The sequence below is a fragment of the Pezoporus wallicus genome, unplaced genomic scaffold (genome assembly GCF_028554395.1).
Source record: "Pezoporus wallicus isolate ANWC-B61680 ecotype Strahan unplaced genomic scaffold, APGP_CSIRO_Pwel_v1 contig_8089, whole genome shotgun sequence".
In the NCBI taxonomy this organism is placed as follows: domain Eukaryota; kingdom Metazoa; phylum Chordata; class Aves; order Psittaciformes; family Psittacidae; genus Pezoporus; species Pezoporus wallicus.
In genome coordinates this window covers 272,723-289,748 of record NW_026637801.1, presented here as the reverse complement: position 1 = coordinate 289,748, position 17,026 = coordinate 272,723, and the positions used below count along the sequence as shown (strand labels likewise).

The window sequence follows — 17,026 nt, the reverse complement described above, 5'->3', positions numbered from 1 at the left end:
TCAAGAGTCAGGCAGAGGCCAGTGTTGCAGTCAGCTCGCCTGTTTTAAACCAACAGGCACGCAGGGAAGTTAAATGCTTGTCTTTCATAAGCAGTAATGTACATGATATTAATGATATTAATGATATTAACATAGTTACTGGTATTTTCCCTTAATTTGATATAGTCTGCAAGAAGGAATCTGCTGTGATGCGTTACTAGATCCGAGCAGACTGATGCCCTGTGGTGGCTTGGAGCTGCCTTTCACCCATCTGCTTTCTGCGGAAAGGCTCAAGGATTCACTTTGGATGAGTCCAAACCAGATGGGATGCGAGCAATCACAAAGATGTATGGACCGAGGTGTGAAAAGGTAGAGGTGAGTTCTTTTATAAAGCAGGACTGTGATTCTGAGATTTTCCTTGCTCTAATTAATCCATGTGCACAACAGAGAGGTCCCTTGATAATTTGCCTGGGGAAAAAAGAATAAAGAACCTTGAGAATGTTCTGGGGAGAGCAAAAATTGAGCTGGAGAGTCCAGATGAGACAGAAGTAGATATCATCTCTGCACAGTGGTAATTGACTTTGAAGACGCTATTCATCTGAATTACTCAATTCGCCAGGATTCCCATCCTTTCTATCTTCACTGAGGAATTCAATATATTCAAGAGTAAAGATGTGCAAAGAACTGATTTTTCTGTCTGTTGCACAACCTGAATAAGAAAATGTAAAAAGAAATCTTTTCACATCAACCTGATGGAATTTAGAAAATTTGTTTAGTGAAATTAAAGTAAAAAATCTTTCTCTTGAAAAGCATTTCGTTATCCACATTCTATTCTTTTAAAATAAATATCTTGTTCTGTAACTTATCAATGCTTTGTTCAAAGACATCAAGAAAAAACACCTTAGTTTAGGGTTTTTTTCTTAAAGATTTCTTTTTCCAAAGCAACTTCTCAAACCAAAATATATTAGGAAAATCTTTTCTTCAGTGAGTGTCTTCATGTTTCTCATGGGACATGTTCAGAGGAAAGCCCAACCTCAGCTGATTCTGAGGGCTTCCGGGTGCTCACTTTTCTTTGTACACCATGATGTACATGGGGGAGCACTGCTTCTCGTAGCTATTTCTCATGGAAAGCTTCAGCATCCCCAGCACCAAGGAGGGGTCAGGGGCACTGAGACAGGTGGTGCTCTCCAAGACAGCATCTCCTCTAGAAGCAAGGGCTTGCAGCACTACCATGGCCTGTTGGGAGCTAACCTGGCACCCAGCACTTGCATGTACAATCCAGTGCTGGCTGGTACTGCCACTGACCCTCCTTCTGCGTGGCTTTTGGGGATTATTCCTCACTTTGGATGAGCTGCATGGAACAGATGTCAGAGGCATCCCTGCAGTTCAGGTGTTTCAGAGCCTGTCTACAGCCACAGAAGTCTATTTCAAATTCATAGGGGTCCTCCACAAAGGTCTTATCTCTTCCTACCCCATCCTCTTAAGCCTTCCATGCTGAGTCTCCTATTGCACCTTGGACAAAAGCCAAGCTCATTAGCACCCACAGGAACAAGTCATTAGCTCATGTTCAGCTCAGTTGAAAGAAGGGCCCTGGATTCCTACAAGCCAGCCTGTATCTGGTGTGACACCACAGCCACATGGCTGGCGCTCCATCATCCTGCACCGTGAAACACCACTTGTCACATCTGGAGCTCCCTCCTCCAGCAGCCTTTACTGCATTCTTCATTTTGATGCCTTGTTCCAGGTTTTAGAGAGCTGCAAGTCCCCTATTGCTCATTAGCAGGCTCAGAGAAACGGCTTTTATAGACCCATGTATTAAACAAATAAAAGACGTCAAGCAAACTTAAAAGCACATCCAGCTGCTTGCAGATTTACAGCATGCACATTAAACTCTCATTAAATGTACTTTTATAAAGGGTGGCTTTATTTTCTGAATCTGAATACCTGTGACAGTGGGAAGTGGGGTTATTGAAATATACTGGCTAAATGAGAACATTTACCAGCATAAAGGCCACATCTCAGTGACAATGCAGAGCGCACTGGGTGTTTTGTGGGCTGTCATGCAGGAAGGTGCTCTCGGCCTCTCTATCAGGGAGTTTATGAAGCAAATAAACATTTTCTTGCTGTCTGGCTTCCCTGCTTGCCCCCACCTTCTTTTTGTCTCCTAGGAATGGACACTAAAACTTTCAGGACAGTAAAAATGTTGCTATTTTATCAATTTGATGTCTTCGTGCATCTTGAAATAACCTCGTCTCAAATCCCACATTTTGAAACTGAGGTAGATGAAATAGTGATTTGATCCAGAGGAGGCCATGAGGATGATCAGGGGCTGGAGCACCTCCCATACTAAAACAGGCTGAGAAAACTGAGGCTGTTCAGCCTGGAGAGAAGCTGCGTGGAGACCTCAGAGCAGCTTCCAGTGTCTGAAGGGGGCTCCAGAAATGCTGGGACTGTATCAGGGACTGTAATGATGGGTTCAAATTGAAACAGGGGAGATTTACATTAGATACAAGGAAAAAGTTCTTTACTGAGGGTGCTGAGGCGCTGGCCCAGGGTGCCCAGAGAAGCTGTGGCTGCCCCATCCCTGGCAGTGTTCAAGGGCAGGTTGGACACAGGGGCTTGGAGCAAGCTGCTCTAGAGGAAGGTGTCCCTGCCCGTGGTAGGGGTTGGAACTTGATGATTTCAAGGAACTTTCCACCCCAGCCATTCTATGATTGCAGAATGTGCACAATACTGGGGTGGGGGTACAGGTGCTGTGGTGTAAGCTGCAGGACCACCAGCAACTCCCGCCAGTGCTGCACTGAAATGTCTTGAAACCAGATGTTTCTGCTGCTGGTCCTTATTGCAGCCAAGGCTAAAGGTGCACCGTGAGAAGGTTTGCAGAAGGCATGGCTATCACTTCACTCTGACATCTTGCTGTGCTGGCAGAGTTCTTTACAGACACACTCTGCAGACACAGCAGAGGCACCTGTGTTTGCACCCCTCTTTCCTCACTCACTATCCCTTGAGCTATGCAGAGGCAGAAAAGGGAATCTGCTCACTGTGGCATATTTGCTCATCAGATACTATATTGATATGGACAAATGTAAGCAAACAGAATTGGTTTATGCTACATTAGAATTTTTATCTGCAACAGTAGTCCATTTATTAGTGAATAATCCAGGCTATTAAATGCTAAAATCCCTTCTTTGACTCTGAAAGTCACTGAGCCATACTTTGCTAGAGGCTGAGAGAGTGTGCTGAGCAAGCCCTGGGGCATGCTGATCTTCATCCTTCCAACTGTGGGGACAGTGAGGGTGGGGACAGGCCTGCACTCTGACCTGATCTCCCCAGCCTCATTTTCTGATAATAACATTTTTCTGATAGGACTCCTATGTATTCCATTCCTTGTTGCAGAAGCAGAAAGTGATTTGATAGCAGAAGAAATGGTTTATGTCTTCAGGGCCCTATTTTCTGAATATGTACATGCAATTCTTGGCAATAATCTAGATTTTGTATGCAAATTGGGTCACTCTGTGTGTAATTGCCCTTTCAATGCATAATTGCCCGTGGGCAGGTTTTGTGGAAGATCACATCAACTGCATGTGCAGGTGAGTCCCATATTTCTATTCACTTCAGGAAATGTGCACTGGCAAGAATTTAAAACCAGACACCCAAGAGGGAGGAGGACTTCTTAGCAGGATGGAAACAATGAACGTTTGGGCTGCGATCAGCAGGCAGGATTTGGGGAAGATTATGAACCTGAGAAACAGAGAAAATATTTGTGATGCATGTTCAGGATACCCTGTGGCAGGGGCAGACTTGAAGGAAGGCAGCGTGAGCTTTCTAAACCTGGGACAGTGATGGCTGGGCTTGGAAAGGATGGCTCATGTTAACCATTCCCTCTTCAGCCTAGTGCAAGGCAATTGAGGCATAGAAGATGAGGAAAAGTCAAATACTCCTCCTTGGGTTCTTTATGTGAATAGTGAGATGGGGAAGGGCTGAAGCAGTTTTCCTTCCAGCAGCATGGATTTCAGTGTGCTTAGGTCTATGGGACATGGCAGCACCCTGCCTGTTCTGGGATGGATCTGAATTTTAGACTACCCTGCGCAGAGGCCTTTATTAGTGAACACCCTTTAATCACTTTGCAGGGAGGCTGACACTTGAACAAGTGCATCCCATTTCTCAGCTCTCCCAGAAGTCTGCTGCTTCATTCACAGCAGAGACCAGATCAGCCCATACTTGATTTTAAGCATGTTTGGTTTCTGTTCCAATTGATAGGAATGCTGAGTACTGAAGAGCTTGCTGAAATGGGTCCAAAGCACCAGAATGATGAGGATGGGAGAGGCATTTTGATATCACAATTAGAGAAAACTTGCTCCAGGGCCTCTAAGGAAATCTCATAAAACTTTGGTGAGTTCTTACCAAAATCTGAAGCCATTTTCCCTTCCCCAGCATTTCTACCTTACTTTTAAAGGCACTTTTTCTGAAGATTTACTGTTAGAAACCTTCTACTGAGTTCATTTGACTGCTCCATATTTCAGAAACAATATGGGAACAGCAAAATCTCTCTTTAGGCTCCATTATCTTAGACTCTTATTGTCAGCATAGAGTTATAAAGAACCAAGACTACCTTTAAACACTGAGTAGCTTAAGTGCTCAAAACATAAAATGAAAGCACTAAACATATCAGTTTTGTATAAAAAACGTGCCCCTTTTCTCTTGTAATAAACAAATACATATATAACAGCAACCAAAATAAAGCAGGTAAATGCTTCAGCTCCTCTCCTTGGAGTGCTGGGCTGTATCTGCTCGATGTATGGAAATACATCACTTGTGTTGACTTTAACCTCCGTACCAGGAATGAGAGTCACCACCTATTCACATCTGCTGGTGGCAGAGTGGGTCATTTCAAGGGGCAGCAGTGCAGGAAATACTGTCTGTGGCCCTGGGGTCCCCTCGAGCAGTGTGTGCATCCAGCAGAGCTCCGGGGATTTTCTGTTAGTCAGCCACCGTCCTGTTGCTGATTAAATTCTTCTGGGCAAACCGTGTCCATCTGTGATAAATTTGGTAAGATAAATGATCTTTCTAGACAAAGGAACTGCAGGATACCCCATCTATCTAGACCAAAGATATCATTTGATATAGAGCCACATGGGAAATTATCAGCTCAAGTGAAAGCACTGAGAATTTATACAGGAACTGTAAAGTGGGTACAGTGCTGGCTGAAGGGGAGACAGTGAGAGGGAGTGATCGTTCTGAAGTGAGGCTATTGGTAAACATCCCTGAGGATCAGTAGTGGGACTGAGCATATTTCATTTTTGTATTGACCCTGGAAAGGAACGCTGAGTATGCCAGTGTCACAGCCCATGAGATGGTAGGAGCATCGTCAATGCAAACCAGGATGGGGCTCTTAACTGAAGACTGACCTTGAACGCTGAAGTAATAGAAAAGGCACAAAATGCACTAGTTTATAAGGTATGGACAAGTATTTATGGAGCAGCAGTAACAATTTCAGCTATTTTTTAGAAATGACTGAGGATGAGGAAAAACCCAAGTGCACTTGGATGTCTATTGGTTAACTACTAAGTGCCAGAAGAAAAACTGATCAGATATACCCAAGTTGGATTTCCAGTTTAGGCTGGAAGTCTAGGGAAGCACTAAGCTGATTTTACTGAGTCTGACCTCATCAGAAGAGTGTGCACAGTTCTCTTCCCCTAAGCATGAGAGTGAAGAATTCAAATAGTAAATGGTCCAGTGAGGGGATTTAGGACAATCAGAGGAATGCAAGGGCCATTCATCTGAGAGAAGAAAAAAGCACTGAGTTTAGCTAGGTAAAGACTAAGAGTGGAACGTGCAGGGAGGCAAACACCCAAAGGAGAAAATTACTGCTGAGAAGAAATAACAGCGATAAGGACGAATGAGGCATGAAGACAAATGGATTAAATAAGCCAAGAATTACTTTAGGCTTGAAATTAGAGCAAGTCTGTATAGCCAGAAGTGGGACAAACACCTTTAACAGCCATGTAATATGAAGTGTGAACAGTATATTACCATGTGTTTTAATGGATCTGCAAGAAACCGACAGGACCTGGGTGTCAGGACCACAGAACATATTCCTATGCAATGTTTATTGGTAAGGACTGGGCACCCCGAGTACTGTGTGCTGGAGTATGCTGTGTAATGGCAGCCCACATGCATGTAAAGAAGATATTTACCTATAGGGAAGTCTGAAGAACAAGTACAGTTCCTGACACATACATCTTTGAAGGTAAGCAGAGGGATTCATGTCTGAAGAAAACTGCTATTCAGCATTATCATTTTACACCTGGTTTTAAACAGTTAAGCTGTGAAGTGAAGGAGGCAAAAGTCAGATCAGGAGAGTTACCTGCCTGGTCACAGGCTGTGAGTAGCAAAGAGCTGTAATGGGCAGGCTGTGCACATGCGTGAGCTCAGTGCTCCTCAAGGATTCAGAGGACACTTACAGAAAAAGCATGTTTTTGCCAAAACTGACTCAGGTCATGAATGATTCATGAACAGAAAACAAGGCTACATTCATCAGATAATTTGTATGTAAACCACTAATTCCACCAGCTACAGAAATGAGCCCGTATCCCTGGAGGTCAGAGCTGTAATGAGCCGCTAGCAGTGGGAAGGATGCCTTTATATTTATGCCCTGTGATATTTTCCCATTAGGCTGTCGCCAGCCCCTCGGTGGCCGGTACAGGAGATGGTTTTGCTGTTTATCAGCGTGGACCATCCTGGCTACCAGCAGCTGATGCACAGACTTTACTGGGGTTTGCTCCCTTGGTGCAGCAGTGCTGGGGGTGCCAAGCTCATCGCAGAAGCTTTGATTTGAGCGGAAGTGATGTGCTCACTGAAAGCCAGAATCCTTGTTCTCGCTGTAACTGGGCCGTGCTGGATGGATGGGACCACAGGCATGCTGCCTGAGCTTACATCTACTGCAGTTTGCTGGGACAGAAAAAGGCTTCGAAGTCTTCCCCTGTCTGCAAACCTGCTCTGTGACAGAGATCAAGGTCAGTGGGGATAAGAGACCTCAGCTCTCTGTTGGATTTTCCCATTGCCCTGTCTAAGACAACCCCAGTCTTCTGGAGCTACAGTGCCTCCAAAATTAGTCACCTTTCTCATGCTTCTTGAGGTCTGTTTGTAAGAGTCCTGACCCCGTTCACTTTCTGTGTGATGCAAGCATTTGCCCCATGGCTGGTTGACTAGCAAACAAAGAAATCTGTTTAAACCAATGTTTTTAGTATCCTTCACTACTACTGATCTATCAGTTTAGTTGCAGAATAGTCCTGAACCTGCTGCAGAACATAATAAGCAGCAGAAATGTATTTCCCCTTGCACTAAACGGTGTTAAACCTATGGAATTTAATTGAGTATGTTCACCCACCTCTACTCACCTTGTGAGCAACTCTTACAGCTTTTTAAACCTCTTTCTTTAGAGGAAACTAGGCCAGATGGACATTTGGTCTGACCCAGTAGTGCTGCTATTATTTTTTTTATTAGAAATAGGCTGAGTTAATAGCAAATTAATTCTAACTTGTGGCTGGAGCTGCTCCAAGGCTGTGCAGCTGCAGAGCATCAAGACCAGAGGGGAGCACACATTCCCTAAGAGTCTGGCATCCCTTCCGCATTGCTTGACCCCCAGGGAGGATTGCAGAGGAGAGGCAAAAAGTCTTGTAATACCAGTGGGCAAAACAGAAAAACCTGTCGCTCAGATCTACTTGTAGATCATCCATCCTGGATCTAGGAAGCCAGCCAAAAGGCTTGATGGGTATTAATAGTGGGAATGTGATCTAACGCTCTGCTTCCTCCTGACCTCGAGAGGAAAAGTGTGTGAGATGCCCCCTCTGAGCAAGCTGAGCTATGTCAGGAAGCCAGAACTACTGCCCTCAGTGTTTTGTCTAGATGGTCCTGATGGAATTAGCAAATTCAGAATCAGTTTTGACCCATTTGATTCACTGCTCTGACCCCAGCATGTGCTCTGCTGCGTGCTGTACATCCTTTGCAGTGCCCCATGGCTGCCTGCAGAGCAGCACTCCTCATCCACCACAGCCTCCTCATTTTCTGCATACTATTTTTTATTCCCTTTGTCCTCTTTCTCTCGCATGTGCATACAGACACCTTTGAAACTTCTCAGCTGGCCAGTTTCCTACTTAACTGGTTTGCCTATTATTGCTTTCCAAATCACTTCCCTTTGCATTTGCCCTCCCTCAGGCCTTTTGTTATCAGCAGCTTTTCCTTCTTCATGTTTCTTTCAGGGACTATTTCCTTCCTCCTCTGTTGCTTCCAGATGCTCCCTGCTCTATCCACCCCTCCTACCCATCCGTTTATTTTTAAGCTCAATGCAACAGTTTTTGTCTCACACCACTGCATTCATTCCAGACCTCCCCAGCAGTTTTTAAAAGACATCCTACATCCAGCCTACCTTTGCATGGAGCTTATATTGTTAAATGTACTAAATGCTCTCGTCTGACTAGAGGGCGAGTAGAGTTAGGAGGGGACCTTTCAGACGGATCCCCCACATATTCTTTCTGTGGTCCAGATGTGGGCATTTGTGCTGACCTTCTCCTTAGCAGGCACATCAGACTCTCTCTTTTGGATAACTTCAGAGAGTGTGATTGCTGAGATCTGATCATTCCCTGATTTTTTACAAGGGAATTTTGCTTGCTATCAAGAGCTTTCTATGGCATTTGCTTTCAAAGGCATTTCATATCTGCTTGTATCTGCTATGGATTTTCAGTTCTCACATCCATATGTTAAGATGTAAATGAAAAAGGCAAAAAAGCCCTTTCTGATGCTAAGCTGTGGAATTTCAATAACCAAATATTTTTAAGGTGGTACAGGCAATGCCCGTCTGCTAATTCACAGCCTTATTTCCTTTCTGAAATCTCCATGGCACAGGAGATAGTTGCTGCCAGCATATGTAAAGAAGTTGGTTGTCATCCCTACCTTCTAAAGCTGTTCTTGAGTTTTTACTGCAGTGAGTGCTAAGAGTGTTTTCAATGTGAATATTATCAGTGTTTTCCCCACAGTTCTGCAAAGCCTTCTGGTCCTCACTTCAGTGTTGGCTAAGCTGTCAATTACAAGAGTGATGCTGTCATTACAATATTTGATTATTTTTTCTTAGAATAGCTGTCGTTGAAAGCACGTTCTGCATTTCATAAGGGAAATGGTTATTTGTTTCTTGCAGTGAAGCTGGGGGCAAGGCCAAGTAGTAGGTGTGGGAGAACTCGCTTTTGACTTCAGCACTGTGGTAGCATCAGGCAAACAAACTGCCACTGTGCTCACCCTGACCATGGGACAAGACCTGGCAGAGGGCACATCTTTGTATTGTCTTATACCTCCAGATGCACTTGCAGTGGACACTGTTGAGTGTTTTATTTGCAATATAGAAGTTAAATGACGATGTTTCCCTGAGCCTAGGGACTTGTCAGCTGATTATTTATTCCTTCATTACAATCAATGCTTTTTTGATTTGTTCATATAGTAAACATACAGTCCTCGGGGTCAGACTCCTCTTGCAGGCCTTACTATAACCAACTGTACTATTTTGATGAGAAAAACACTCAAAAAAACCCCCAATTCACCTTGTTTCTTCTCTACCGTGGTTGCAGAGCCATTCTGCTATTCCCGTGCAGAGCTTTGCAGGCACCAGGTTTTGAGGCCTTGCAGAGCAGATGTTTGTCCCTGTGTTCCCAGCAAACAGTGACTGATGGACATCAGCAGCCCTGATGGACCTCAACAAAACTGCTGTTGAGTTTTCTATGCAGTGTTTCACTGTTGTTTTTCTTAATAGCTCCATACAGTTTCTGCCTGTCTTATGCTTTCTAAAAGTGGTTTGGCCACTTCACCTTTTGCTTTTGGCTGTTAAAAATCTTTCTGTATTAATCCCTAAAAGGGGCTCCAGCTGCTGTAGCGTGTATTAAGGACCTCAGCAATTGGATGAAGTGTTTTCCTGTCACTTCTTTGAGAAGCCACTTTTGGCTTCATGATCCATCTCATTCCTCTTGTCTTGCCTCACGTGGCGTTTTCCATCATTGTTCTTTGTTTTATAGGGAACTTCTGCTGCTGTGTTCATGAGTATCATTTCAGAGAAGCTGATATTGTTGTCTCAACTCTTTCACACATAATCTAGATGACCTCCCCTACCCCGACTTGAGGTTTACTTGCCTGTAAGCTGGCAGTGGTGGTTACTGGTTGATGGCATCCTGCAGGAAGATGTATGATCTGTAAATCAAAGCCTTGTAGTGCCTGATTTATTTTTCAGTTCAAATTGAAGTTGATTCTGTGCTTGTCTTACAGCCTTTCGCTGTCAGTTTGGTTAATGAATTAGGACTTTATTTGCTTTTTAGTTTAATCCTAAACCTTCCCATGCAAATTATGATTCCTTCTGGCCTCATTCAGTCTGTATCCAATGGTCATTCTGCAACTGCAGCTGTGAGAGCAGGGTAAATGTCACCAATCTTTTGCCGTTTTGATTTGCATAATGAAGACTGCTATTTGATTGCTTTTCCTCGCAGTGCTTGATTTTTCCCAACTGAAATCTCCCATTGTTTAGAGGAAGTCATGCCAGGATTTTCATTAGAGTCTGGAAACAACTACAGACCTGACCCTTCCACTCATGCCTGTACTTCTTTGTAGGTGTTTGCTGTCAGGTAAATTACAGTCGGCTCCCTAGATACCAGTGTATAAGCAATTCTTCTGACACACAAATTACTGAAAATTGTTAGTTGTGTAGACACTGTACTACAACTTTAATCATCCACGTAACCTAGAGATTTCAGACTCCATGCAAACTTGTGCAGAGGTATTGCTGCTCCCAGCATGACTCTGCTGCTACAGATAAGTGCAGCTCTGGAGCAGCACACCAGCTGATGTTACATTGGTTTATAGATTCTAGAGCTCGTCACGGATCCTCTAGGTTTATCCAGTGCAGCATCCTTGGTGTTTGCTTGCATACTGAGATCACAGGTTTGCTGCCTCTCCCTGGGTATATCTCAGTCAGGGGCTGTGAGCAGAGCAATCTGGGTTCTCCTTGATGGTATCTCCAGTGCTTAGACAGCTCCATAGCCCTGCATCTGGGAGGCACAGTTTGTCTCTTCAGTTCTTACAAGAGTCTTGAGAACTAAACCGTGATGGCACAAACCTATGAAATTCTTTCAAATCAAATACAACCTTTTTATGACTTTACACATTCACAGGAAGATTTACTGCCTAAAATAGTCTGGTGGCTTCCAGTCAGAAGCCAGTAGCCCAAATCAAATCTCGTTACCTCAAATGAGAGGCATGCAAAGAACTTCTTGATCATGTGAAAAACTCTTACAACCAGAAACAATGTGCTAAAACAGTTATAAAAATGAGCAAAAGCTAAAAGATAATTCAGGGATGGTACTGAAACTCTGATTTCTGTTTGGATGAATGGGTGAAGTTCCACACTCCACTGATGACAATGTTGGTTTTCCTGCATCCAGAAATATCCACATGGGAGAACAGAGTCACTGTCAATCATTTCCTTCAGATCAGTGGACGAAAGACTAAGAATGAGCCAACTGCTGGACCTCAGTGTTAGAATCTCTAAATTACAGTGTGAGTGATAGAGGAAATGCTGTATATGGCTGCCTCTGCTGTGTACCTATTCTGTTTGGAAAGTGTTTTTCTTTCTTTCCCAGTGTTTGGAAAGAGCCCCCTTCCCCCATCCCTAACTCAGTGCTAAAGCATGACATTCCAGTTGAAGCTATGTGTGCAGCATCTGCTCTCCTCCCCCTTGTATCACATGCACAGACTATTTATAGCAGGAATGAATTTTTGTTCTTATGCATCATTCCATCCAGCAGAAAGCAAAACAGAAGGAGAAGCTGGTGCAGGAAAATGCTCTCTCAAGTCAGATTTGCAACAGAGAAAGGAGGAACAAGCTTTATGCCCTTGCAGTGCTCTCAAACCCCGCATCCAGAATCATAGGTTGGCCACTGCACGATGCCAAAGTACCTCTCGGAGGCCATCATAGCAGAGTAATGAGCACATGCGGGTTGAGCCAAGTGTATTTAGTTTTTAGAAGACTGGCATAAGTCATCTTTATTGAATATAATTTAGTTTTAACATATTGCTCTGTGCTTGAGTTATTATCTTCACTGTGCTTGGAGAAATAAATTACATTGAAGCCTTTATTTTTGACCTGTGACATCAATACACGCCATGGACGGATTCCAAAATCTTATCAGCTTTGGCATGGCTATTAAATTACAGTGGTGAACAAACCTCTTTAGAAATGAAAAATGCTTTTGGAGCTTTGACCTTTTACATTTCAATTCGTAAAGAGTCCAGTGCAAATGGGAAATGCTGATCAAAATCCAGTTACTTTAATCTTGCAGGGTGTCCTTTCTGCAGAAGAAAAGAACAAAATGTATCTTCTTGCTTTGCAGCCTTTCAGACCTTGATACCCAAGTTTGCCTGCAACTGTGAGATCTGGTGCTGGAAAGTCGTGTTTGTAAAGTACAGAACATGGTAAATCAGCCAAAGCCACAGAATTTCTAGAAAGAAACTTCCTCCGAGATAAAGATGTGAATTCAAACAGGACAAAGGCACACAGCTATTCCTCTAGCGCACGCTCTGTCTTACCTCATAGCAGCTTCCAGTATCTGAAGAGGGCCTATAGGGATGCTGGGGAGGGACTCTTCATGAAGGACTGTAGTGACAGGACAAGGGGTAACGGGTTAAAACTTAAACAGGGGAAGTTTAGATTGGATATAAGGAGGAAATTCTTCCCTGTTAGGGTGGTGAGGCACTGGAATGGGTTGCCCAGGGAGGTTGTGAATGCTCCATCCCTGGCAGTGTTCAAGACCAGGTTGGACGAAGCCTTGGGTGACATGGTTTAGTGTGAGGTGTCCCTGCCCATGGCAGGGGGATCGGAACTAGATGATCTTAAGGTCCTTTCCAAGCCTATCTATTCTATGACTATGATTTGATGTGCAGAGAGTATGCATGAGGATGCTGCAATGTTTTAACCTCCTCTCCAGCTCTTCCCTCAGAGCGCACTGAGGCTTCTGTTTGAAAGATGGGAAATTGAACCAAAATGGGTATTTTATGTATTCTTCAGCCAGTTAGAAGTACGCCAAGATTTGGGTCGTTTTTCTCACTTCTCCCACTGTGGCTTCTGTCTTCACAAAACCACCTTCCATTTTCCAAAAACTCTGCCTTATTCCTTGTGCAGCAAATGGTGACATGAAGCCTGGAAAGTCAGATGGGGAATTAGACTGGGGTTAAAGGACAGAGTTTAGAAACCATATTGCAGAGCTCTGCGTGGAACATGCTGTAGATATACATCTCTGTAGCAAAACCAACCTGTTTATTATTCAGCATTACCCATGCTTTCTGCCTTCCTCTGCTCTTCTCAACCAGATGAAGCAAATGGTTTAGCTGTTCATGCTCACAGAGGTGGGACAAGGGTGTTTCCAAATCCCTGTGTGAAGCTGAAGACATGACATGTTACACAGCCTCTGTAGCACTTGGTGTGAAAATGAATTCCTTTCTCATCAGTTTTCCTGGCTAAGCTTGCTTTCAACATTATTTAATAGTGCTTTATGTATTTCTGACAGTTTTTGAAGAGAGACAATTTTCCTACTGATGGTGAGAACAAAAAGCACAAGTTGCATGCAAATTAATGAATACAACTGGACAAAGAGCCATACAAATTTGTTGTTCCTTATTAAGCTTTTAAAGCTATAGCACTACAGAGATGAAGAGGAATTGCTGGGTTGTTTGTGATGTTTCCACCCTAGGACATCCATCACTAATGCTCCTTTATATGCCACTTCAATCCTATATTACCTTCTCATAGCCAGTGAAAATGTTGACATTCAAAAGAAGGGTCTAGCTAGTTTCTTTTGCTGAATAAGAGAAAAGGTATGGACATAACTGCCTGGGGCATAGAAAGGTCCCAACAATTGTGAATGTTGAGAAGATGACAGAGAATACTGATGCACCAAATGGGACTTACACTTCTAAATGGGTAATTACAGGCCCATAAACTCACCAAGAGCAGGTTTGCAAATAATTTTGGTTGTTTTTTTTTTAATTGCAGGTACAATATTGAACCTAAACTTACAGCCAGTAAGTGGTTAACAAGTATTCAAGCCTGGTCTGTCAGCCAGACAGCTAAAATAAAGCACTGTGCTGCAGGAAAAGCCTAATGTATGTTAATTGAATGCCAATTGATTAAACATATTCGTTGAGGTTTCACATCTAGGTCATAAGTAATCTATCTATTACATACTTGTTAAACCTCATTAAATAATTGCCTGGTGGTATTTAACATGCAATAAGTATCCCCTGAAATTCAGCTAAAATGTATTCTTGCATCTGCTTAGGAAGTCGCCGAAGTGAATCGATGGAAGAATGTCAAAAAAGATGAATGTTAAACAGACCATCTGAAGTTTTTAAATAAAAGAGATGTGCTGTATGGTGGTGCAAGATATTCCAGTAAGTCTGCTGAAAGACGTCTAGTATCTACACAATTATCCATGTAATACCGTGCAGGGGGAACGGATTAGTGGCTACAAAGCTGTGTGTGAAATGGGAAGCTGGAGTCTGCAGGACAGAGGAAGAACTCTTGATGCCTGGGTAAGGAGAGATCCTGGAAGACTTTTCCAAGGTACAAGGACAGGTGTTGCAAACTTTACTTTTATAGGTGAAAAATGATTGCTGCAAATCTAAATGTTTATTCACAGGTACAAGGCTCATTCATGCCACTTGTTGCTTTTGAATTATTAGTGACATCTTGAGCGAAATTGATGTTACAAACCTCAGTTAAAGGCCCGTAGGGTCTGTGAGAGGCAGCCACTTTATATCGCACATTGCTCATTGAAGGCAGGAGTAATCTTAGGCACAGAGTTGAAAAGATTTGCCTAGAAAATCAATGGAGTACATCAGATAGCAAACTCAGAAATATATCTGCCCTTCATCTACGCCTGTGTCACGTAACTTGGTGTATGCACTGCAGCCTGATTTAGCAAACTCTGCTCCTCCAGAGCAGACACCACATCAGAACCTGAAAACTTTCCATTGCTGTTATCCAAGTACATTGGGCTGTCCTGAAGCCCTCATAACGAGCAGCAAACAAATACAAAAGGAAAGTTTATCAGCTACAGCTTCATTTCTGATGGGTTTCCAAGACATCTGGTTGGCACAAATGGTCAACGTGTGCAGTTTGCGATGCTTTCTTTGCTGTTGCTCAGTGTGTTGGACCAAGTTCTTGGCAGAAAAGGTTTTATTCTTCACAGGGTCTTCCTGAAGAGACTCTCTGAGCTCCACAACAGGGTGAAAATGCTCCTTTGCCTCCTCATCCCTCTGAGTTATTTCCAGTCCTGGGGGCATCTGAGAGGCAGATGACAACTCCACAGCACCTCTCCCATCCCACACAGACCTGATCTGGCAATGAACCTGCTTCAATCCACCCATCAGGCAGTTCAGAGACTGATTCCTAAAACCCCAGAGAGACAGAAGTGTGACCATGACTAAGAACCCGAAATATCTAAGGTTTTTCTGAGAAAGGTTTGGTATTTAATAGAGATGAGCTAGAAATTGGGCTGAAATGTACTGAGTTTTCACCCAGCTTTTTATTCTTCTTATTATTAAGCTTGTAGGGAATTTCTATGCCAAAATTACAGCAAGAGGGTGAGAGCAAACACACGGGGGAGCACTTAGACTGTAATAGTCAGTAACCAAGTACTCAATACAGCCAATAGTGTACCTGAGATTGCCATTTCAGAGGAAAACCTGGCTTTTCCAAACTCGGGTTTGTGCTTAAGAATTCACCATTTCCCAGAAACCAAAACTCCCACGTGGAGTTTTCTGATGCCAGGACCACAGGGAGGGTCACGTACTCTGTCTGTGCTCGAAAAGAGGAAAACTCTCAGGAAGTGTCAGTATCTTTAACCACAAAGAAGTGCTGCATTTTGAAGCCTGTTTGCATGAATTGCCATCTTTTATTTTACTGCCGGCTGTAGAGTTAGAAATTTATCTCAACAAGCCTTCTCATCTATTTTAGGTTGCCTATTTGCCATCACTGGCATGCTGCTCAGCAAACCTCCCTGTTTGGAAAGGTACCTCCTGAAATACGGTTTTGAGACTGAAGTGGGTATTTAAAGGGTCCACCATGCAAAGGAAGCACTTAGCCTCATAATAGATTTCCTGTATTTGCAGACTTTTTGTCATGTTTACTCAGTAAACATTTGTGACAAAGATTGAATGATTTAATTTTGTCAGTGCTTTTCAGGAACATTGCTTAATGCACAGCCAAAACATAGAAACACCCATTACAGAGTTTTGTATAATTGAGTTTCTATTTAATGGTGTTTGTGCTCCTGTTTTCAAGCTGGAAATGTGATATATGCCCACGCTTCATTAAAGGTGTGTTGTAAGGCCGTTAGTAGCAATGATGATCGTACTTTGAGTTTCTTTAATTTCTGCATTATTAAGGGATCCCTTCCTCATTCTCGTATAACAAACTCCAGAATTATCCTCACAGAGGGAAATACTTCCTTCCCTCTGCTGTTCCAGGAATAACTCTTACCTTTTTGCAGCCATCAGCTCTACCACAAACCTCTTTGTTATACCCAGTGGAGCATCTCCTTCATCCTCCCCAGCTTTGCTCACCACAAGGGACTGGAGAGTGCTGCGTTTAATAAGACCCAAGAGAGAACAAAGGAGGAGGAAAAAGTTTCTTATGCACATACACGTACACACAGTAAGGAAATAGCACTGGAGACAGCATTCCTCTGCCACTATGTTGGAACAAAGAAGTGATTCATAACTGAGGCTGGGGAAGAGTGTGGGTGAAGGGAGAGGAAGGCAGGAATTTTTATTACCTATTAAAGTGAGGAGTTAAATTTTGTCATTGAAATCAGTACTATTTGACTTATTTATGTATTTATTGGCTTATGCAGGTGGTGAGTGTTGTGGTCCTTGGAAGTTACAGGCAGGTTCTTGTGCCTACACAGCCTCCCTGGATGCTCATAAGGCTGCGTGTATGAACATTTCAAATGGCAAA

General features: G+C 43.2%; 2 long non-coding RNA genes across 4 annotated transcripts; both read left to right on the top strand.

Annotated features, from left to right (window-relative positions):
* Positions 1–228: 228 nt before the first annotated feature.
* On the top strand, positions 229–5,411 carry LOC130598323 (uncharacterized). Its single transcript, XR_008971982.1, has 3 exons — positions 229–348; positions 4,240–4,371; positions 5,299–5,411. It is a non-coding gene; the product is annotated as an uncharacterized LOC130598323 (long non-coding RNA).
* Positions 5,412–6,035: 624 nt separating this feature from the next.
* LOC130598326 (uncharacterized) lies at positions 6,036–16,721 on the top strand. 3 transcript variants are annotated; one of them, XR_008971987.1, is made up of 4 exons: positions 6,036–6,229; positions 14,060–14,169; positions 14,346–14,629; positions 16,623–16,721. It is a non-coding gene; the product is annotated as an uncharacterized LOC130598326 (long non-coding RNA). The 3 variants fall into 3 exon arrangements; XR_008971986.1 differs by lacking the exon at positions 6,036–6,229 and having other exon boundaries at positions 14,039–14,169; XR_008971988.1 differs by lacking the exon at positions 6,036–6,229 and having other exon boundaries at positions 14,039–14,169; positions 16,560–16,715.
* The last annotated feature ends 305 nt before the right edge of the window (positions 16,722–17,026 follow it).